The sequence below is a fragment of the Sylvia atricapilla genome, chromosome 13 (assembly GCF_009819655.1).
Source record: "Sylvia atricapilla isolate bSylAtr1 chromosome 13, bSylAtr1.pri, whole genome shotgun sequence".
NCBI lineage: Eukaryota > Metazoa > Chordata > Aves > Passeriformes > Sylviidae > Sylvia > Sylvia atricapilla.
The window spans coordinates 8605780-8628035 of NC_089152.1; the positions used below are offsets into that span (position 1 = coordinate 8605780).

A 22256-nucleotide genomic window follows, 5' to 3' on the forward strand; every position below is an offset into this window, starting at 1 on the left:
CAGAGGTGGAGATCTCAGTGCAGGGAAACTTACACAGTCCAAGTCTGCACTCAGACTCTGGGGGACTCATTATATTTGTATTTGCCAAGGTTGTGTAGGTAGATTTTTTCCTATGGCTTATTATTCAGTGCCAGTCTGATTCATACTTTCAGCTACTTGTCATTTTTCTGATTAAATTCTTTAGTGGTGATAAGGTCTGGAGAAAAACAAAGATAACAAGACAAGGCTAGAATGTGCTTGTTGCAGTCTTGCCCAGTTTAGAGATATTTCCTAAATTGTTTCTTTTTCAGATTAGTGCCAGATGAGCTTTTCCTCTCACTTCCCAGGTTAATAAATGCTCAGGAAGGCATAATTAGTATTTTAAAGTGGAGCTCACAGTTGAATGCTGTGAATGCTTTGTTGTTCTTGTATGTGCAGGAGTTCTGACCCCTCCATCCTCTAGATCTGGATGCAATACAAGGAACACCACCACTACTTCCATTAATAATAAAGTGCTACTTGGGTTTCATAGCCTGCCCCTCCTGATAACATCTGTGATTCAGAGTTAATCATCCACACAACACAGAAGTCAGCAGATATATTTGAATTCCCTCCTGTCTATTTAAATCCCTTAAACTACCCACAGATCACCCCATGGATGAAAGCCACAAGATTTATATACATTTGTTTTTATAATTGGAAATAAGCAGAAACACTTGCCAGAACACCAGGCTGCAGATTGCACCACTCAGTAGAGTTGGGTGAAGCCAGTGTTGGCAATGCCATGTCTGAGCCATCCCAAAGACCTGAAGTTTTCCCTCTTCACCTGCTCCCTTGCTGGTCCCTGTCCTCTGCAGCTGGGACTAACAAGGTGGCTCTGAGGAGACAAGTCATTCCTGAGATGATCACATTAGAGCAGGAATTAGAGCAATCTGGGCATCAGACAGTCCCAGATGGCTGTGGCAAACCAGGCTGCTTGTCACTTTGCAGCCTGGTATGTGAAACCTGAGGGGTTTTCCCTGCTTTTTCCCCTCTCCTGGCTCAGGGAGTGGGGCTTGGGGGTCTTGAGGGAGCATCTCCTGCCTTGGTGTGCATCCAAGGCGCAGCAGCAGGAAAATATAAAATACACAATAGTGGTAGTGAACTTGGGAAGACATTAAAAAGGTAGGAATTAAACTGGCATGTGATTCCTCCATGAAACAAGTATGGTGGGAAAAGAGATGATAAAATGATGTACTGTGTTTAAACGCAGGAAGTTTTTATTTTTGCTTGAATACATTTGTCTGCAAGCCAAGTGCTGTCTGAGTCAGACCTGGGTTTCATGAGCATCAGCAGATCTGTACCTCAGGGCAAATCCCTCCTGTAATTCATTGAGCTTTACAAAACCAAAGATCATTCTTTTCGCCTAAGGACATGTGGATAAAAAAAATTTAATTTATATTAAGATATCGCCTATGCTTTTGAATTTTTAATGGCATTTCCTAAATAGCAGTATTTAGGAAAGGCATTTAAACCCCAATACACTTGACTCTAGTTAGCTAAACACACACCTGACTTGTTACAATCCCTGCAAAAAGCATTCCTCCAGAAGAGTCCACCTCAGTAACAAGGCCCCGAGAAAATTGGCTGGATGTTCACCCAATAGCCATGTCTGTCACTGGGGGAGGTTGTGTGTGTTTACTGGACTTGAGCTGAAGGCAGAAAACTTTAAAAAAAGCCAAAATTTAAGAAAAGAGGAGTGAGAAACAGCTGCAGGGAGATGGTGAGGAATGGAGGTTCAAGGAGAACAGCTTGAACCGGGAGAAATTGGCAGAGACACGGCCAGATCCTCTGCAGCCCTTTCTCTGCTCTTCTCAGCACCAGTGACATGTGTGGCCATTTCTCATTCCTCTTTCCCAACCAGTGTTGCTGACTGAAGATGAGGTGACCTGCCCTGAAAGCAGGTTTTTTGCCAGAGGAGATTCAGCCAAGTGCTGGGCAAGTTGTTGGGAGAAATTTTTTGAGAGAAAAACAGCTGTATCCTGACTGAGAGCAAGAAGCACTGAACTCCTGTGATTTATTCTTGGGAGGGGTGGAGGCTAAATAGGGGCTATGCCTTTTTTAGGGTCCTTTGAAGTTTAAACTTCAGTCTGTAAGAGACAAACTTACCAAAGCAGCATGTGGGGATTTCTGCTTGGTTCCCATATTATGAACGGGAAAGTTTTCAATTCCCAGTCCTCTCCCTCCCTTTGAAAGTTCAGCTCACATAGATGTTGACCAAAATGTCAGAGGGGTTGTTTTTAAATAGGAGTAAAAACAGTTGGGGGAGACTGACTCACTGGATGGAACTCTCTTGTTTTTTCAAGCCCAAGGAAAAAAATATGTAATTTTCAGTTGTACTCCATGGCATTCCCTCGTTAGTTTACCCCAGATTTTCATCAGTGAGGTCAGGATTTGGACTGTGCCCTTCCATGTTCATCAGCTGTGTGACACACCATGTCAATAAACATGGTAGAGCTGTTTTCTAGAAAAGTATTCATCAGCTTAGAGGTTCCCTTTACTGAAATACAGCCAGGATTGACATGCAGGATAACCAGAAAATCCAGCAGCAGATGACACCCATTTGCCCAGAACTCATAATCCACCTGCTGTAGCCAATATTGTGTGTTGCTCACAATACTGAACAAGTGTTATTCATCCTCTCCCAGGCAGACAGAGCCCCAGACATTCCCTTTTTTCTGTTTATTCCAGCCAAATCTCATCTCCAAGTTACGTGACTCCCTTTACATCCCATCACTCACAGAGGTCTCCCCTCCTTTGCCTGCTTGATCACATTTCTCGGAGTGTCTTTGCTTCTGAGAGTTCAGGGTTGAACTGGAGCTGTGTTCTGAGGGCTGTAAATGAGGTATGGATGTGTGTACGTGCAGATCTCTATCTGCCACAGGCCCAAGAACAGGAAACCTCTTGCCTGCTTTTTTACCTTTCCCTTGTCCTTTTTATGATTTTGCTTATCCCAGGAATCCTGCTCATTGCCAAAACAGAACACTTTTTAAAACACTTTGTGTGATGTTTTCGCTTTACCTGAAAGAGACAGAACTGCAAATGCCAATATTCTTGGTGAAAAAAAAAACCTCAAAGACTCCTTGGGTTTGTTTCATCCAGAAGAAAACAAGCAGGATAAACACAATGGTAAAAATGCATGAAGTGCACTGTGGGGATTGTTGAATGACAGTAACAGAGGGCAGAAATATCAGGTTTTAAACAGTCTGGTGTCAGCAGATCCTCAAAAAATTTCTAAGTAATATTTGAAACAGTGGGGACCCACTAAACACTGACTTTTTGCTAGTGTATATGAAGCTTTCCTCCTTCAAAGGCCAAATTTGTCATAAAAAACATAAAATGTTGGCTTGATTAGGAACATGAATGAAAAAAAGAAAGAAGAATGTTTCTTATTTATAAAATGTAATGAACCTTTTCACTAGAAAAGGTTGTGAACACAATTATTTAGTTTTGGGGTGCAAATAGCTTAAATATCTCAAGTTAGTTTTCTATACACATTAGTGATGTAATGCTGGAGCAAGATATTAGTATGATTTTTATTTACACTGGAATGTTAGACTTTCTACCTAAAAATATTTTCATTTGTTTTTCTTCCAAGAAACTCCTAAGAATGAAAGTAGAAGACAAAAAAGTGGTCCTGTGTATTGCTCCACTGGCATTTTATTTATCACATCTGACTTCTATCCCTTGAGTTTTGAGTGCATTTGTTGTCTCCTTTGTGCTGGTTTTTAAGCATGAAAGCATCTAAAGCTATATATGCTCCCCAGCCTTCAGGGCTTTAAAATTACTTTGAACTTGTGGTTTGGGATCTACCATGAATTCAGTTTTCAGTCCTTGCCAGTGCTGTGTGTGTCCCCCCACACCTGTGACATTCTTGATGTGCCAATACTGGGAGTGCTAAAACTAGGGCTCCTCTACAAGATGCTTAGGCTGGCTCAAATTTTTCTTATTCTGCCTGCAAAGATTCACCTCAGAGCAGCAGCTGCTAAATAATACAGAATTGAGAGGTTTAAGCAGAGAAATGCTGTAGGACCCAGAGTTTATTGACCACCCTGAAAAAGAAGAAGGCTTCCTGCACTGGGAACCAGCCAGGAGGTCCTCGGTGGCGGTGCAGTGGCTGAGGAAGATACACATACAAAGTCAAAGTTTGACTTTGAGCTCCATGCCCCAGACAACCCCTGCCTGATTACTGATTACTGATTACCCATGCTCGTTTCCTGAGGCTGCATCTCTCCCTCAGTTTTGGCAATGGCTGGAGCACAGGCTCTAACCCACACCCTCTGCCCAGCTGTGAGACAGTCACAGGAGCCATCCTATGCTGACATCTCTTCCTTTGCTTTTCCTGGAGATGCTGCACCTCGCTCAGCCACACAGACAGGTATTTCAGAGGGTTTACAGTGGGTTTTGTACAAGCTGAGGAAACAGAACTGAAGTGCAGAACTAAACAGGAAACTGTTAAATACCACTAATTTAAAGAGAAAATAACCCCCTTAATCTTCCCAATATTTACACAGAGAATAAGTTCTAATACCTTTGCTTCTTGCAGCTCATCCCAAGCACTGTGTTATGGGAAAGAACTTATTTTCATCTCTTCCTCCACAAACTCCAGAGTAGGTGCTTTTCATTTGATCTTTTCAATCCTGGTGTAATTTATTTCATTGCTTCATTCAGCCTGCTCACGTGCACTCTAGACTGTAGCACTCTATTCCCAAATGACCTGACAACTCAAGATGGTCACAGCTGTGGTTGTTTCATCTTTTTTTTTAATTCTTTCACCCTCTAGTTTCCTTGTCTAATGCCTTTCTCATTCCTCAGGGAGGTGGCAGTCAGTGTAGTACAGCACCAAAGCTGGTTCCCAGCATCTGGGGGAGTGACAAGCTCTTTTTGTGATGGTGACTTCAGGGGATGAAATGTGCTAATGCAATGCAAATCACCCTTATGAAACAGCCAAATGTCCTGGGACTCTATCCTAAAAATATTCCATGAATATGGCTCTGGTGCATTTCTTTCATTTCCTCTAGTCGGGGGCCAGATCATCTGAAAATATATCCATTTTTGAGCTGTCCTGTGTTATGACACAGCTGGAGTTGGTTAACATCTAGAGGGCAGTATCTGGCTTAAGCTGAGGGGTCTTTGTGTGGTTTTGATTTATTATTTTAGAACAGCCTGTCCCCTCTTCCATCCTGTAGATAGCTTTGTTTTGTTTTAATGAAAAAACCAGAACAAGGCCGAAATAACTTTCCTTTATTGCTGTCCATGTGTAAAGCAAAGTAAAGGTCCAGGCATGCAGATCCCCTGATTTCACCAAAATGAAGTGGTTTCCCCTAGTTTATCGTTCTGCAGGTAGGGATGGGTCACGGGTCACTTCAGGGAGTCCATTGGAAAAATTTTGACTTCCTGAGCTTTATAGAATGCAGAGAGGCAGATGATGGAGGTGGTGCTTTCTTTCTCTAAGCCAAATTTATATTTTCCTTTTTTACCAGGAATGCAGGTAGTTCAAAGGATACATTTAAACCCAGGAAGGTTTTTGTGACACAGGGAAAGCAAACCATGGTTCAAGCCTCTTGGTGTTACATGCTGAGCCACTTAAGAGGGGAGGAAGGAGAAAAAACCCAAAAAGGCTAATTATCTTGGTGTTTAGTTTTTCTTTTCAAGTGTAAACTTCATGTGGCTTTCTGCTTTGCACAGCACAAGTGCCTCTCCCAGACAGGAATGGATGTTTGGATCTGTTGTGGGAGATCCTTTCTATCAATGTAAGAATTGTGCTACATCTGCAGCTTTGGCTCTAAGGCTTGTACCAAAAGTTTCTAGTTTGGAGCCTTTTTTTCTCTGAAAGAGGGTGGCAGTGGGAATCACAGGATGAAGGAAAAACATAGGGGCAATTTTTTTGTAAATTTGTATTCCAAAATTTGGGGAAACAGGAGTTAAAAGATGATTTAACTTTATCCTTAGTTATTCTAAACTGACATTGAAGAAACAGCCAGGGAGAAGGAGATTTAATGGAAACCATAATAATAAACTTTGCTGTAAAGTGGAGGAAGCAGGTCTCTTTAGACTGTGGCTCTGGTTCAAGTCAGAGATTACTTTCTAATTCCTGAATCTGTGCCCCTGGTGAAATGTCTGCTGGATGCTGGTTCCCTCTCCTGCAGCAGCTCTGGGTGAACTGACTGCCTCAGGAGACACGAGTGGGTCTGTGACTGGTTGTACCTCAGCCTCATGGGGCAAGGAAGAGAAAATCCCAGCTTTTAAGCCATCCTGGCACCTGACTCAAAGTCCTTGGAGGTCAGCCGGGGTCCCTGGATCAGACCTTCGTTGTTTCCAGACAAAGCAAAAAATCTGATTTTCTTTGGCTTTGAGGATTTGTTGTGTTTTTTTAGAGCAGAAAGAGAACCTCAAAGAACATTTCTTTGTTTTCCCCTGAAGACTGTACTCTTGGCTGCAGACCATCTCTCCTGTACTCAAGCCCTCCAGTGCATTTTTTCCCTTTGCCCCTGCCTGCCCTTTCTGCTGATAGAGGAGGCTGACTGCGTGTCACCCTCTGCTATCCCAGGGAAACTGTTTTCCAGGTGGTGGCAGATATCCCTGTGAGGGACAGGGACAGTGCACAGAGCCCAGCACATGTTCCCTCCTGGGCCAGTGCTCTCCATGGAATTGGTGAGCGGCTCTTCTGCTCCAACAGAGCTCCGGGGTGAGCCCTGCTGTGCCCTGGGTGGGCAGCAAACCCTCGGGGTCCTTTTCTCACCCCAGCATCTCCTTTCTCTTTCTCATAGTTAAAATCCACGTCTGTCTACCTTGCATGTTCTCTTCACTGATTTCAGGCCAAAATGAGTTTCCAAGCTGGAGTTCCTGGGGTAGGTCTGTGTCTGTACCCAAGAAGAGATTTGCAGTGCTGCTCAGAAAAGGGCTGATTTCTAGGCTGGGCTGGGCTCCTTGTGCATCCCTGCTGCTTAGCTTGCTTCAGGTGTGGGCATGGTGTAAATATTTGTTTAAACCCATTGTACTCCAAAGGGCCATGAGAAAGGCTCCTCTTGTGACCAACACTGAGACAGTTTGTGAAGCTTCAACCTCTTCCTAATGCCCATGAAGAGAGATTTCTAAAACAATCCCATTCTAAAAATCAGATTTTGTGAAAAAAGGTGAGCACCAAAGCACAGTTCTTATTTTGGAGTCATGAAGACTCTTAAAACCCTTGCACTGTCTTTGTGAGACTTGAGGACACCTTTGGTTAAAAAAACATATTACGAAACTGTTTCTCAGTCAGCTAAAATAGCTAGGCAGGAAAAAAGTGTTTTGTGGTTTAACCATGAGTCCCATGATTCTTCACCTGACTAAGTAGCTACTTCAGGAATCAATCCACTAATGCCAGATTTGAAAATAAGATGGAATATATTTATTCATTCAACCATAACACATGAGCAATCGAATCCGGGAATGCCTTCCCTGCTAACCAGGTTCCTTGAGGATGGCCAGGTCTCTCTCATCACAGGAATTGTGAAACATCAATTTGGTAATTAATCTTCCTTTTTTAAAAAAAAATAAAAAGAGGTTGCCCAAATTCTGTAAACAGGTTGTTTACTACTAAATAGCAGGAAAAATGGTCACACGTGTGGGTCTGTGGGGGAAGAGCCATGAGCTGCCAGCAGCCATCTGGACCTGGCACGTACAGACTGATGGGTCTAACCTAACTGAATTCTGGCAGTATCAGCATTCTGATTCTCTGTTTAGTTCAGCAGTTATTTTTTTTTTAGCTTTTCAGAATCCAGAAGTTATGGGATTGGCTTTTTTTTTTCTTTTCCTGTTGTTGTTTTTTAGACTATTTCATAATGAGTGGGATGTTTCCCCTTCTTTTTTTAACCCCACATGCTGGATCCTTGGAAAGGAACCAAGCTTACTCATTCTTTCTTCCAGACAAATAGAAACAAATATTTAGTTTTAAAAGAAATAGAATGAAGAATCCCTGTAAAGCTCATGTATCTTTTTGATCCTGGAGCTGGACTGAGCTGTTTATAATATTTCCTCAGCCTGAATTGCAGAATGGACAGGATTGAAGACATACTTGGAAGAGCTAGAAATAAAAATGAACTCCAAAGGCCAGAAGACCTGGCTGCCTTGGAGCTCGTGCCATGCATGCTTTGAGCTCTGCAAAGAAGTGAGCTGATGCTGGTAATTCCAGTCAAACCTGTGTCCCTCTGCAGAACAGCCTAAGCACAGCTGCTGCTCCTTCTCTGGTGGCATGTCACCATGCCTGGGGGCAGCAGGGCTGCCTGGGGCTGGAGTGGGGTGTGCCCCACATGCTGCTTGCTTGGGGGTATGGGCTAAAAGTCTCATCACACCAGGAGAAGAGGGGAGCTCAGTCTGTCGTCTTGCAGGATTTGGAAATGGGTGTGCCATGTTTAACTGTTACAGCTGGTTTGTGATGCTGGGAAATGTGAGGAGTAGTGCAATTTAGCAAGTGCAGCTCCAGCCTGTACCCAGTTTATCCTCTAAGCACACAGGGACCCTGATCCCTCTGTTTGCTCCCATCTGTAGGTACCTGTTTGTTCATCTGTGAGCCTGTGGGGCTTGGAGAGGACACAGTTACTGCTTCCAGCAAGGCTGTGAATGGATTAAAATCATGGCACACATGCAGCCATGGCATGCCTGAAGCTGTGCCCCAACCCCTTCCCAGAGAGGCCAGTGGTGCCCAGCTCCCCATGTCCATGTCCAATTCCCCATGTCCATGTCCAATTCCTCATTTCCATGTCCCAGCACCTCATGTCCCACTTCCAGTCGTGTGGAGCTCCACAGGTACCAACCCTGAAGGGTGAAACAGCCTCTTGTGTCACACAGTGTCCATGCAGACCCCTAAGGAGGAGCTGTAGGGAATTCCCAGAGGTGAATCTGCCCAGTATCACAAACCTGTGTAGAGTGAATGGTTTTGCTGGGATTTTCTGCAGCCTTTTGTGCTGGGCTTCAAGTATTGCCTCAAAGAAAATGCTCAGCTAGGAGCATGCGGGTGCACATTCATGGCACCTCTGCCCTCCATTTCTTTCTTTTAAGCCAGAACAAAGGGACTCTTGGGAGGGCTTATTTTGGATTAGCTTTGAATTCCAAAGGACAACATTGCTGCTGTGTTTCAAACCAGGAAGTAATTCTGGTTAACAGGAATAACTGAAAGACTAGAGCCAGATTTTCCACTCATTTGCTGTAAATTCACCCCATTCTAATCCTGCAGAACTGTTTCAGGCTCATACAGATCTGCACTTGATTTTATAGCCAGGCAAAATATATGAAATCCATACTCAATTTACTTCAAGCCAGCGTGTTGATCAGAGGACCCTTCAAACTGCATTGCAATCCTTTTATAAATGTTAATAATGAACACTTAAACGTGAATCAGGATCACAATTTGAGTAAAGGATTCTTACTTTTGGGATTATATACACCTGAGCATTTATACCCAGTGTCGTTTGGCTGCTAAAAAACAGTTAGCAAGCTGATTTTAAGGTTATCTCTGATGTAATTGCAGGTTGCTATCACCAGCACACCCTCAGTCGAGTATATAAGGATCCAGATCCAGTCTCTTGGCAGGACAGACATACAAAACCAGTTTACATCTGCATTCATTAAGGCATTTTGTGTTTTACTGCATTTGAACTAGTGGTTAAAGAGGGGGAACATTATCTCCAAGGAGAGTTACTGCAGAATCTTGCTGAGCCTTGGCAGAAGGAAATGGGAAGTTCCCTTGGAAGAGGCAAGTACATTGTTCTCCCTTACAATTAACTCAATTAAAGTCACTGAGAGTTTGTATTCTATTCAGATGAGGATTTGAGCTCTTAGGGGAAAAAAATGGCCTTTTATCACCTCAGAAGAAGAATTAACACCATTGCTCTAACGTAGAGGAAGGGGAGGAAAAAGCAAACTAAAAGCCATTGTTTACAAAGGATGTGAGGGAAAAAACAAGTTTGTTTTTCTGATCTTCTCTGCTGGCATTGCACTAAAAAATAAAAAAATACCTATATTTCCCTACTAAAGAGGTTTGGAACTGTCAGATTGTCCCTGCACATGCCTTATATATCTGTTTAGACAGAGAAGAGTGACCGAAATAATTCTTCAAGGACACTGCCCAGGCTTACGTGCCTGCGTGCTACTGAATTATAATTAACACTAACAAATGCCAAGCAAAGCTGGTACAGCATCCTTAAGGAATATGAGCAGCCAAGATTTCTTGCTAGTGCACTGGCTGCATCGTCAAAAATTGATTCAAAGCCATTAGCAAGCAGGTGTTAGTGGAGGCAGCATCCTCCCCGTGGTGAGGCACAGACACCTGTGTGTGCAGCACTCGTGGGACAGGTGTGGTGTCCTCAAAGCTCCTTTGTCTTTCCTAAGGCTTTAATGCAAAGGGTTGTTTTTAAACGGAGTTTTAATTTCAACACATGTAGTCCCAGCTGCAGTAAAGGCTGGTATAGGCAAATGGTAAAGGTTAATGCCTAAAGAGGGATTTTTACCCTAAATCTTGAAAGGTACAGAAAACTTGGAAAATGAAGAAGGGTGTGTTTTGTTCTTGCTTTGCTGAATGAAATGTGAAAGTTGGAGATGTTTTAAATTTCTTATTCAAGCTTCCCCAAAGACTAAGTGAGCTGGCTGTAGTGTTCTGTGTGCTGGCTCCTTGAGTGGTCTGCAGTGTGCAGATGGGACAGGACAGACACCACAGCTGCCCCTTGGGCAGTGGATCACATGTGGATGTGTTTGCTGGGGTGGTTACTCTCTGCTGTGCTTGCAACCTGACTTTCACACACTTAGGATGGTTAGACAGCCAGGGCAGGCAAAAGATTTTGTCTGTGTTTGCTCCTTCTCACTCTCCTTTGCCCACCCATGGTCTGGACATTCATGTTTCCCTTACCCCTGACCCCAAATTCCATTCAGCATCCTCTGATTTCTTGCAGAAGTCACTTTTTAACACTTGGCTCCCACATTCAGTCTGGCCTTATATTCCCTGTAGACATACATGTTTTAGATTGGTGGGATGTGAACTTCCTGATGTCTGCAGGCTTTGGAAAACTGTATACATTGCAGCCTTGTGTATCCTGGGTTCAGAGCCCTGACAGCCTGACCTTGCTCTGCTGTTGCTCTCCTTGGTGGAGGTTCTGTTCTCTCAGGACGGGCTGTGCCCAAGGTTTTGGAAGGATACACCAGTGCCAGGCTGCTCAGAGAGCTTTTGGTTTTTGTAAAAGTAAATACCATGGCACATCTTGAGATGTGTAACCTGGGGAAAGAGTCCTTGCTGTAGGAAAGGAGAAGAGCAAGAGTTACTTCTGCTACAACTTCTTTGAGGCACTGGGACAGGCCTTCCAAGGAGGAAGAGTTTGGTTTGGATATTTACATTTTCAGAGAAAACAAACCAAAAAAAGGCATGTGTCATTTCTATTTCCCTGTCTGCTGTCTCAGCACCTCTGCCTTGCTCCATGGGCAAATCTGCTGTGTCCAGTGACAGTAATTTCTCCCACATGAAAGGAAACTGTATTAAGGCTGAACTAAGCATTTTACCCTCAGGATTCTTGGCTTCCTATATGTTTCTTACTAATCCACAGAAGATGCTGATGACCTCATTGCTCATGGTTTTATATCCCTTTGAAAAGGGGTTTTGCTTCCTCCTTCCACTGACCAACAATCAACGATGTCACTTCATCTGTACCAATGATACATTTAAAATTATAGGTATTTTTAAAATGCAGATATTTTCCTTGCTTGTAACTCCCTTACAGAGGAGCAGGATCATAGTCCAAGGCTCCTCAGCCTGCCTCCATATAACCTACCTCTGCTTTTTTTGTTGCAGATAAATGACACAGTGTTCCTGTTCACCAGCACTGGAATATTCTTCATGGTGCTGGAGGCATGTTCAGGAGCAGTCGTGGTAAGGCAGCCTCTGACACAGTTACCAGTGAAAATGCTGTCCTTGCATTAACTGAATATGCTCAAACATCCATAAAAGAGGGGTAAGAAAACTGCTGAGACTCCACTTCATGTAGCAACCTGTGGCTGATAGACAAAAAAAGGAAAATTATGTAGTTTCATAACCAAACCTGTGCTCTGAAGAAATCTGACACAAGTGAAACGTGTACAAATCCCCAGCATCAGCCAGATAAGAGGTGCAACATTTCTTTCCCACAATTGTACAGATTAGAGCAGACAGAAAGAGGTTTTCTAGAAAACTGGCAATTTCCTCTAAATAAGCCAGTCATTTTCCAGCATGGAGTAGATAAGATCCTTGCAATGACACTTGCAGTCCCATGCACCCTTCCCCATGTCCAGCCACTTCCTGGCAGCCAGTGATTCAGTTTTCCATTTTGGAAACAAGTCCATTTCTGTTTATTCTTACTGATTGTTTTTGCCTCTTGTGACAGATGAAAATCATAGGTGTGCCAGATTTTCCAGTGGGACTTTTCTTGGGTGAGCCAATGACTAGTCCTGACTGCCTGCTGGCTCTCCTGCCTCGCGTGGGTCCTGGCAATGGTCTGCACCATCTCTGTTTGTGTCTGTCCCACATTCCTTGTGGTTTTATGTGTTGCCACATAACCGTGGAACAACAGAGATGGATAGATATATTCTTGGCTGCTGGTAGAAGCAGGTCAAGCAACCAGAAAACAGACTTTTGGTCCAAGGAATTTCTGAGCAGCTCATGACCAAAGGTTTGAACCCTCCTGAGTTATTACATCTGCATTTCTGCACATGAGTGTGTACATGGATCAATGTGCACAAAGTGACACATATCCATGCAATGTCTGTACATTCAGTTTGTTTTTCTGGTAAGGTTTTGCAATGAGGCATTCAGCTAAACGTGACCACTTGTGCCTGCAACTCACTGCAGGTACAACTCACTGGGGGCTGGAAGGACATCTGTGAGAGCTAAAGGCAGGATGAAGATTGACTGAAAATCAGAATCAGGATGTAGATGGTTTCAGAGTCTAAGCACTGCACAGCAACTGAGTGTCCCTCTCCCATTAGGGAGGGATGCACTCACAATCCTTTGGGCTGGTTTCCATTCTGTGTGAAGCACAGGTTTAATATAGGACCATTTAAATGGGGATTTAAACTTGGGAAATCTTTCATGGGATTAAAATAAGGGGATTTAGGTGTTCTTAAAGTCAAGAATGTTCCTACATACTTTTCTGAATTGGAGCTTAAAGGTCTTGAAGATCCTTAATGAAGCAATATTTTGCAATCATGCAGTAATTACTGTTCTTCTTTTCAGATCACTTGTCCTTGTGTGCTCTAGGAACATCCCGGACATGCTGGGCAGCTCTGAAATGTCTGGTTTTGTCAGGTTAGATTCAGCAAAGCCTGTTATCTTCCACAAGAGAGGTAAATATATTTATTCTATCATGTTTCTTTGGCTTTTTATTGTTTTTCATGTTTCACTGGCTTTTAATTAAGTTGGAAAACACAACAGAATTAGTGGTGTGTATCCTATCCAAAAATATACACGTAGTTATGAAGTGCTCATCAATATATTTCCCACCACAATATGCCAGTGTAACTTCTTGGCTTAGGGAGGGTGAGAAATAGGGGAGTTGTTTCAGAATATTGACTCCACTTTGCCAGTGAGAAGTTGTATGCTGCAAATTTTTCATCCTAAAGGGAGCTTGTTTTTCTAACAAAAAAAAGGAAAAAAAAGGAGACTGATTCAATAAAGATTCTCTAAATTTCCACTCCTTTGTGAGGAAAAACAATTATAACCTGAAAAGTTGATGAAAAAGAAAGCAGTCTGCAGTGAAATAAGAGCTATTCATTGTTTTGGATAGAAGGAAAGTAAAATCAACAGTTTGGTAGAGTCCTTATTACAATTTTACCTTGTATTGCTGCAAGAAATTAATTGGTATCATTGATCCAGAAAATCCATGCTGGGTTTCATTCTGGAAAACTAGAGGCTATTGAGTCCAGGCTTGGATGAATAATATGAGTGATAAGGAAATCAAGGAAACAGTCACCAAACTTGATGCAGATTTTGGGCCCTCATGCAGAGATGAGATGGAAAATGGACTATACTTCCAGCTTCTTGTCTTTTGGGTGGAGGAGGGGGAGCAGGTTACAGGGGGTTGGGAACTTTTTTCCCATTGCTTTACAGAAATTCACATCAATTTCTGGTTGGAGTTTCAAAGCTCATTGCTATGACCTTTCCAGGGGAGGACAACACAGTCTTTACAGCAGAGGCAGTGATTTCATTTCAGTGCATGTTTGATTCCTGAGAAGCTGCTTCTTCTTTCATCCTTTGAAAAGCAAAAGCTTGAGGTTTTCTTTTCTGTTTTTGTCCTGAAACTTTATTGTTTCATTCTTTCATCAAAGCCCCGAATAGTTTTGAAAGGAATTTTTTGATTAAAAAGGAAATTTTGTTTGTTTGTTTGTTTTGCCAAACGTTATTCCCTGAACCACATGTGCCACCCTCTTGGCTGTTTTGGGAGCACGGTTTGGTCCCCTCCAGGGGCACAAGAAGCAGCAGGCAGGGCCAGCTCCATCCTGGGGACACTGGCTGGGGGTCCTGTCCTGGCCCTTCCAGGTCGGTGGGATGCTGATGACTGGCAGTGGGACTGAGCTGCTGCTGGCTGATCACCAGCTGCCCCTGTTTTGCCTTTCCTAAGGGCAAGGGTGGTCACCCGTGTGCCTGCCCTGGTTTCCAGTCTGGGTAATTATCTTCTGCTCCATGAGCTTGCTCCTGCTGGTTCAGGTATTTGGACTATTTGACTTCACAGCTCCAGGACTGCTCCTAGCTGTGTTTCAAGGCAGGCTGGAGCATTTCTCCCCAGCATACATTGCTTCTGCCTGGGATAATGCAAAAAATACCCCAATCCTTTTGACCCCAGCGGGATCAGGATTTAAGGTCTTGTTTCCTGGTTTTGCAAAACCTTATTTAAATTAGAAGTGTTTACAGGAATAGTCTCGATCCAGCCAGCTGCAAATAGCCTTGGGAGCCTTTGCAATGAAAAGCATAATATAAACACAAGACCTTATTATTAAAATGGAAGAATACATAATGTCTTTGTACTTTGGGACAGCAGAGGACCAGAGCAGAGTCAACATGAGGGATAGTTAAGGCATAATAGGATGAAACAGATGTAAACCAATAAAAGAAGGATTCAAAGTGCCTAACCATTTTCAGGTAGTTAAATAAGAGAAAGTAACAGTATTATTTTTAAAAAAAGAGCGAAGCAATATTCCTGCTAACTGTCATCTGGGCACCTGGCTTAGGCTGTTGAAATACCAGCAGATCCATGATGCAGCAAGTTTACAGTTTCAGTGAGGCTCATTCCCACTTCCATTCCCCATGCTTTCTCCTGTATGTTCTGTTATTTTAATTCAAGAAATAAAATAAGGCCAAATAAATTTCCATGATGTGTGGAGGGATCCCAAGCTGAGCTGCTGGTAAGTGAACTGCCACACCCAGAGAGTTACTTCTCTCCTTGTGTCTCTTTTTCAGGGAGTTTTGACATGCTTGGCTATAAAGGACAAGCCAAACCATCTTGGATCAAAGCCTTTAATCATGCTAGTTATCAGAAAGCTGCTCCTCTGCAGCATTATGTTCCCTTGAAGCTGAAAAGAATATCAGTGTCCTGATAATACTGTTGAGCCACTAAAACTTGCTCTTTTCTCAGACCTGCTTGGAGCACATCTCTGCAAAGGCTGGGGTGCCCCGGGGTTAGCGCTGCTGGGGAGCACCAGCCAGGCAGAGCCCAGCAGCACCAAAACCTGCTGTTCTTACAAGACTGTACCAAACCATGGTGTTCACTTGTATAATTCATAGGCAATAAATATATTCTCACCTTACACTCTGTGGTAGAGCTTTGTTTTTCAACCAGTGCCTTACAGAGCAGAACAGGAGCAGTCTGTGGGCTGCCCTCCCCCAGGGGAAGTGTTTCAACATATCTCTGATTTGGTATTGAAAGGTAAGTTTTAAAGGCAAGAGCTGCTCTGTGGTAACCGTGGGACTACAGATGAAATTCGGCACGGAAATTCAGCAATTCCAGGGAAACATGAACTTAAGCAAAGGTAGGGAATTCTCCCTTCATTACTGCTTTTATCCATTAGTGTCTTCTTTTTTTTTTAAAAAAAAGTATCTATCTGCTGTGGTATCTTAGGTGAACTCAGCTGCATCTGCTTGTCAGTGTGCAGTGATCTTGTGACAGTGTCTTCTAATCGAACGCAGCACAGAGCACAACAAGGAGTTATAAATGTGTTTCTGTCTGAAGCTAATGATTAGTCAAATGATGTTTGTCTAACTGATGTGAGCATTTAATTAAAGACCTACAGGAATAAAACCCTGGATAAAGTACGTGCTGCTTAGGGTAAAGTCTTGTGTTCCTCTCAGGCAATGCTTGTATCGACTTTCTGCTCCAGTTGAGGACTGAAATATTGCCAGTATTATTGGCTAATTCTCTGTGCTTTATGTCTATGCTGCAGCTGTTTGAAGTAAAGACAAAACCTGAGATTTATATGCAAAGTGAGAAAAAACTGATGACCTCACTGACTGCAGTTAAGCACAAAGTGACTCCAAAATGATGAAAGAGTCACTTGGGTTTGAACATGATGCAACTTGGTGACAACATGAAGGGACAGGTGATTTCAGATCACCCCTGTCACTGAATAACATGGGCTCATGGGCTGTTCAAACAGGTGGGTGAATGTTTCTTAACTGATGTCCTGTAGATCCTTTGGAATTCTCTGAAATGGCCAAAGAAGTTGCTACAGGGAAAGGTTAGTGTTTTGTTGGCCAGACTTCTGCTCCCTGGTGAGTGAGTTGCTCTGGCATCCACACGCTGGCCAGCTGACATCGTGCCTCTGAGTGGGGACTGAGTACCTTGGATGGGACACTTGTCTCTGGTGTGGGGTGAGAGGATACCCAGAAGGTTTACAGGCAGAAGAGGAAGCTGTGGCTCCATCCCCACACCAGGTAGGAGAGATGAGAGATGTGTGGGCTAGGGAAGAAGTCCTGGCATGCCAGAAAGCGAAGAAATCAGTGATGCTGCTCAGTAAAAGTAACATAAATTGCGATGCACGGGATATCACGGGGATGAGAATTGGTACAGTAGCCTGAGCAGCTGGAACTGACCCTCTAGGGAGATCCCTGAAGTCCTTCTGAACTCCTGTTAATATCTAATTGTTGTGATTTCTGATGCTGTAGAGAGGAAAAAGAGCGAGATGTTTTTGGCTCGTAAGCATATGCCCAGGACTTGAGCAAGTACTTACAGAGCCAGCATTTAACTTCTTGGAGATTTATTTGATAATCTGTGACATGTCCAGACCCTGGATCCCAATAAAACTTTGCAGAGCTCTAACCCCAGGCTGAGACTAAACAATTAGCAAAGGAAGAGCCTAGTGAAAGAAGGAGAGGAATGTGCCTAAACCTCTGAAAAATCTCTATTCCTCCTCCCGCCCTAGAAGGAGAGCAAATGGCAAATGTCCTGGAGAGGAAGGCGTGGAGTCGTGGCGAGCCAGATGCAAACAGTGAAGTACCACAAAAGCAAAAAGAAAAATATTTACATCCTGATGCAGTTATTTGGGTAGTTAAAAGCAGCAGTTTGAAGAGGATTCAGGATGCTGTGATCCTCTTCAGCCGCAGCTCTCACTTTCCTTACTTGGGAGGGCAAAGAGCCCTTTAACCAGGGACGCTCTGCAGAGGGTACAGCTCCTCCAGGGACTGCTGGGACATTCAGGGGATGTTTTCAAAGGCTGCTGCTCACTTGGCATGCACCAGGAGCCTGTGTGTGTGAAGCTGTGGGGTAAGTGCTGCGTGGACGTTGTGTTTGCAGGAGGCTGTCCTGCTCCTCCTGGGGATTTCCCGAGGATATCCACCCCCATGCTGGAGTCCTCATGGACTGGCTGCTAACCCAGGGATCTCCAGCACATCCCATGCACTCAGGGTGTGTGGCCATTCTGGTCACCCCCAGAGCAGTTCTGCAATGGCTGTGACATCCCTTGGAAGCAGGAGCTTGGCTGGCAGCAGGCACAGCAGTGTCAGTGCACCCTGAGCCTCAGCAAACGGGGCTCAGCTTCCCACTCCTTTGGTGCTTTGAAAACTTCATGTGGTGGAGGAGGGTTTAACTCAGGGAAATGCTGAGCACTTCAAAAGCATGTGAAATTGGGAGTCAGTCAGCCTCGGATGGGTGGAGTGATGGGAATTGCAAATGATTTTGTTTAAACAGAGCCAAAAATTGTTTCCTTTCCTCTTCAAAGTCCATAAACCTCTAAAAAAAAAGGTACATTCTTTAAAAAAGCATAGATTTAAAACCCGTACTTCCCCCCTTTTATTTCTGTCTCAAAATAGTTTGCCAATATTACAACAAATTAGCAAACACCTTAGATTTTCTTTAATTTATTAATTGTAAAATTTTCCTCTCACTCCTGCTCCTCATTCAGAATCTATTTTTACGAACATCAGTAACCAAGGGACTTGCAGTGATGTTTATACAGAATATATGTGAGCAGAACCTTCTTGTTGGGAAAGTTATTAGATAAATTTATAAGAAACCAAGGTTCACTGGGAAAACAGTCAGAATGTTGCTTTTGACTCCAGTATTGATTCATTGAGAATTAAAGCCTGTTCCTGAGTTTAATCTTCCTCTTCTTGCTAGTAAAAACGAGCAGCTGATGTGTGGGTGGCAAGCACAAGAAAATGATGTGGAGCAGAGGCAGCTATGCTGCTGCCATGCACTGGGACTGAACAGCATTTCCATTAGCAATCCCCAGAAATTCCTGTGTTTATTTTCTGAAGGCTTTAGCTGTGCCTGTGGCTGGGTGTGTGAAAATCTCCTCTGTATGTCACTGTAGCGAGGGCTGGCATGTTCTCAGGTCAGAAAAGCAAACGTGCACCTCAAATCCATCTTCTCAGCCGGGGCTGAAATGCAAAATTCCATGAGCAGGGTGAGGGGACCTGCTGCCATGCAGTGTCAGCAAGAAGGGAGCAGAGGCGTTAATTAAACAGCTCCTCCCTCTCTCAGGATCAGCTTCCAAATCGATGCTGGCCTCTCTGCATATGCATGAGGACAGATGTAGCAGGAATCAGACCTGGCAATCAAACTGCTGCAACCTTGGCATCAATGCTGGCCGTGGGAGGCTCTGGGCTTGGAGCACCATGTACTCCAGGTCAGGCCCTGGTACTGACCCATCGTGGTCTCTGACAGCACCTCCCTTGCAGAGGGGGCCCCTGGGGAGCAGAGATTTTACTCCGAGGTCATCCCAGGCACCTGGGCAGTTTGGTGTCTGCTGAGAGTTCACTGCCCATCAGGCTGAAATGCCCCTTCTCTCTGTGAGCTCTCCCTGTTCCCTGGGGATGGTGCTGGATCCCCGCTTTGCCCCCATGCAGGTCGGTGGTCTCCTTCACTGGGCAGCAGCAGCAGCACAAGCCACATGGTTTGCTGCCCCCGGCTGACATCTTTTTCAGGAAAGATCAGGTAGCTGCTCCTTTTTCCAGTCCTTGCCTCATTTTTAATGGGTTGTGAATGATCCCATTATGCCTTGCTTGACATACTGAAAGGAGCTGTCTCCAGCTGATTCTGAAGGTACCTCCTCCAAAGAATGTCAAGCCAGTCTTCAAAAGCACTTCTAACACCCAGTACTGAGAGTAACTTTTAAAAATTTTGTTGCCAGGTTTGGGTGGTTGGCCCAGAGCTGTGCAAGGGGGCGAGTCACCGTGTGTGCTTCTGGCGCCTCCCCAGAAACTCTGCTCTAACCCTTCAGATTCAGGGTGTCTGTGTGACCCCACCACGACACCTGTGACAATGCAGCTTCCTCAGAGCATTTCTTCACTGTTTTGTTCTCAGAATTGTCTGCACTGCGTTGCCTCCAGCACTAAAACCGTGGGAAGGGTGGTGGATAGGCATTGCTCTCTGCAGTGTGCTTTCTAGTACAGCATCGCTGCTGACACCTGCAGTAGCAGCCAGCTGAGGACTAATGGTTTCCTGCATCTACTTTTAGCATTGTCTGCTGCTATTGTTCACTTTTTGGAAAAGCTCAGCAGCTGGGAATCATTTCAGAGAGCCTGCCTTGCCAGATCCAAGGATATGAGTCCCCACTTGCCATTGCCAGGCAGCTTTTAATGGCTAGATATAAAAGCTTTTCTCACCCAGGAGAGAAGTCCCAGATGGTATTTGAGGAAGGCTGGAGATGATAGGCTTAGGCAGCCACTTGCATGGCCCTTGTGCTCTGAGTGCCCGAATCTGCAGGGAGATTTGTTGACACTGGTGGTTACATCAGAGCTGGAGTCAGGAGCGTGGCGCCTGTTCAAGGATGTGTGGCTGTATCCCCACGTGGCTCCCAGTGCTGAGCCGAGGAAGAGCTGCCTGGCAGGAGATAACTGCTCCTGAGCCTGCCCCAGCACACAGGATCACTGTCTCTCCCTCCTCTTGTACCAAACAATCAAACCAGACATGCCACCGCTTGCGCCTAGTGTTTGGGAAAGGTGCTTAATTGAGAGGGTTTGAAGGAAAATTCCTGAGATTATCCTCCGAGCAGCATTTTTCCAGCCCGGTGTTAGTCAGAGCTGAATCAGAGGAGTCGGATCCTCTTGGCCCTCTTGGCTCCCAGCCTTTCCAACCCGAGTGCCAGTTAATACTAACACTGCAATGAACTCGGTGTGAGCCGAATCAAACCCTAGCTCAGCCACAAAATAAGCAGAATATTCTTTGGACTGTGGCAGATCAGACACTGCGAAAACATCAGAGCGCTGGCGCACAGCTGATGCCTCTGAAAATGACATGTCTTCCCAGTGTCTGATTGCTTGTTTTGATCTCTGCTGATGAAGATGGATGCCCTCAGGGAAGCAGTCCCTGGTGAGCAACAGGGGATATAAAACCAGAAGCCATTTTGCACAACCTGATGGTAAGTACTGTGCAGTTCTTGGCTCTGCAGAAAGCAAAGGATGAGAAATTTCTTGATGTAGTTTTCTACCAGTTTGCTACAGGTTTGTGTCAGGGGTAAGGTCGTGAGCTGGCCAGAACAGAGATGCTCCTCTGAGCTTTTAATGGGTCAGAACAAAGACATTTCTTTGCTACCTACACAGCAATAGGAGAGCAAATGCATGCTACTGTCAAAAAAACAATCTCTTCTTTTTATTCCTGTGAACTCTTATATCATCTGAATGTATTTTATGACCAGAACCTCACTGGTTGGATCCTGGCTTTATGGAGCACTAGCACACAGATGTGTCCACACTCTGAGAAACCCTGTTTATCTGCAGTGACCATCCTGTGGTCTTGCCTCTTATTTACTTCTTCCTCAATGGTTAGAGCAGAGCCTAATGGCTGGGTCTGCAGATCAGGCTGTGTAATAATCACTAATAAATCTTGGCATCTTAATGGTGACTGCTGGACTTTGGGTGTACCTCTAATAACGTTTCTTTGAAAGAGCTCTGGCTTATCCCATGTTGATGGTTAATGCTGTTAAAATGTCAGACACGTGCAGCCTGGTTCTGGCACAAATTCCATGGCGACAGCGCTGCTCTCTGATAATGTATATCATCCAAAGTTATAGTGTTGCTAAGTGCATTCCTCTCTTCCACTGCTCTGTAACAGCATTTCAGCACCTGATAGACTCTACCAAGCCCTGAGTCTATGCTGTTTCTAGAGCTCAGGGCTGTCAAATACACTGTACCAAAGAAAACAAATATTTCCCTGGCAAAATATTTCCTGTAAAATCTGCTCCTAATGCTATTTTTGATCTGTGTCATCCTTACAAACAGTACAGATGTATTTTACATATACACTACAAAATTTGCTCCAGAATAAATCCTGGCTTCTTCCATTCTTTTTCTTGTGTTTTTGTTGTTGTTTTTTAGCTTATATTAACAAGTGACATGAAAATAACATGTGTTTTTGCCCTAAAGAATTTGGGGTACCATGGAATTGTTTTTCAATGCTTTTTTTGTTTTGAACTAAACTGTGTGATGCATACATTTATCCTGTTACATTAGTGGGATGTGACATGACAGCTACAAATAAATGTCTTTGATATTGCCCAGACACCGGTATATGATAAAACCTAAAGACTCCAAGGACAACATGTGAATTTTAAACAGTGCCTTATGAATACAGAAGTGAATGTCCTTGCCTCCCTGTGAATACACATGTCAATAAATTGTCATGAGCCCGGGGCAGAGCTGCAGAATCAATCACTGGAGACCAGAGAGAATCACATTAATTCTAACTTTGACTTTCATGACACTGCTGGTTTGTTTTTGCTGGGGGTTGGCTACGGAGGAAACAAAAACAACA

The 22256-nt window shown here is 44.0% G+C and overlaps 1 protein-coding gene and 1 long non-coding RNA gene across 3 annotated transcripts in view; both read left to right on the forward strand.

Moving 5' to 3' along the window:
• LOC136366782 (uncharacterized) overlaps positions 1 to 15778 on the forward strand; it is a 31910-nt gene extending 16132 nt beyond the window's left edge. Inside the window, exons 3-4 of one of the 2 annotated variants that reach the window (XR_010744578.1) lie at positions 11834 to 11993; positions 15470 to 15778. This is a non-coding gene — a long non-coding RNA (uncharacterized lncRNA). Of the gene's footprint in view, positions 1 to 11833; positions 11994 to 13249; positions 13344 to 15469 lie in introns of those variants that run through there. The other variant, XR_010744579.1, reaches the window with a different exon arrangement.
• CEMIP (cell migration inducing hyaluronidase 1) overlaps positions 1 to 22256 on the forward strand; it is a 129537-nt gene that overhangs the window by 58204 nt on the left and 49077 nt on the right. The window lies entirely within an intron of this gene.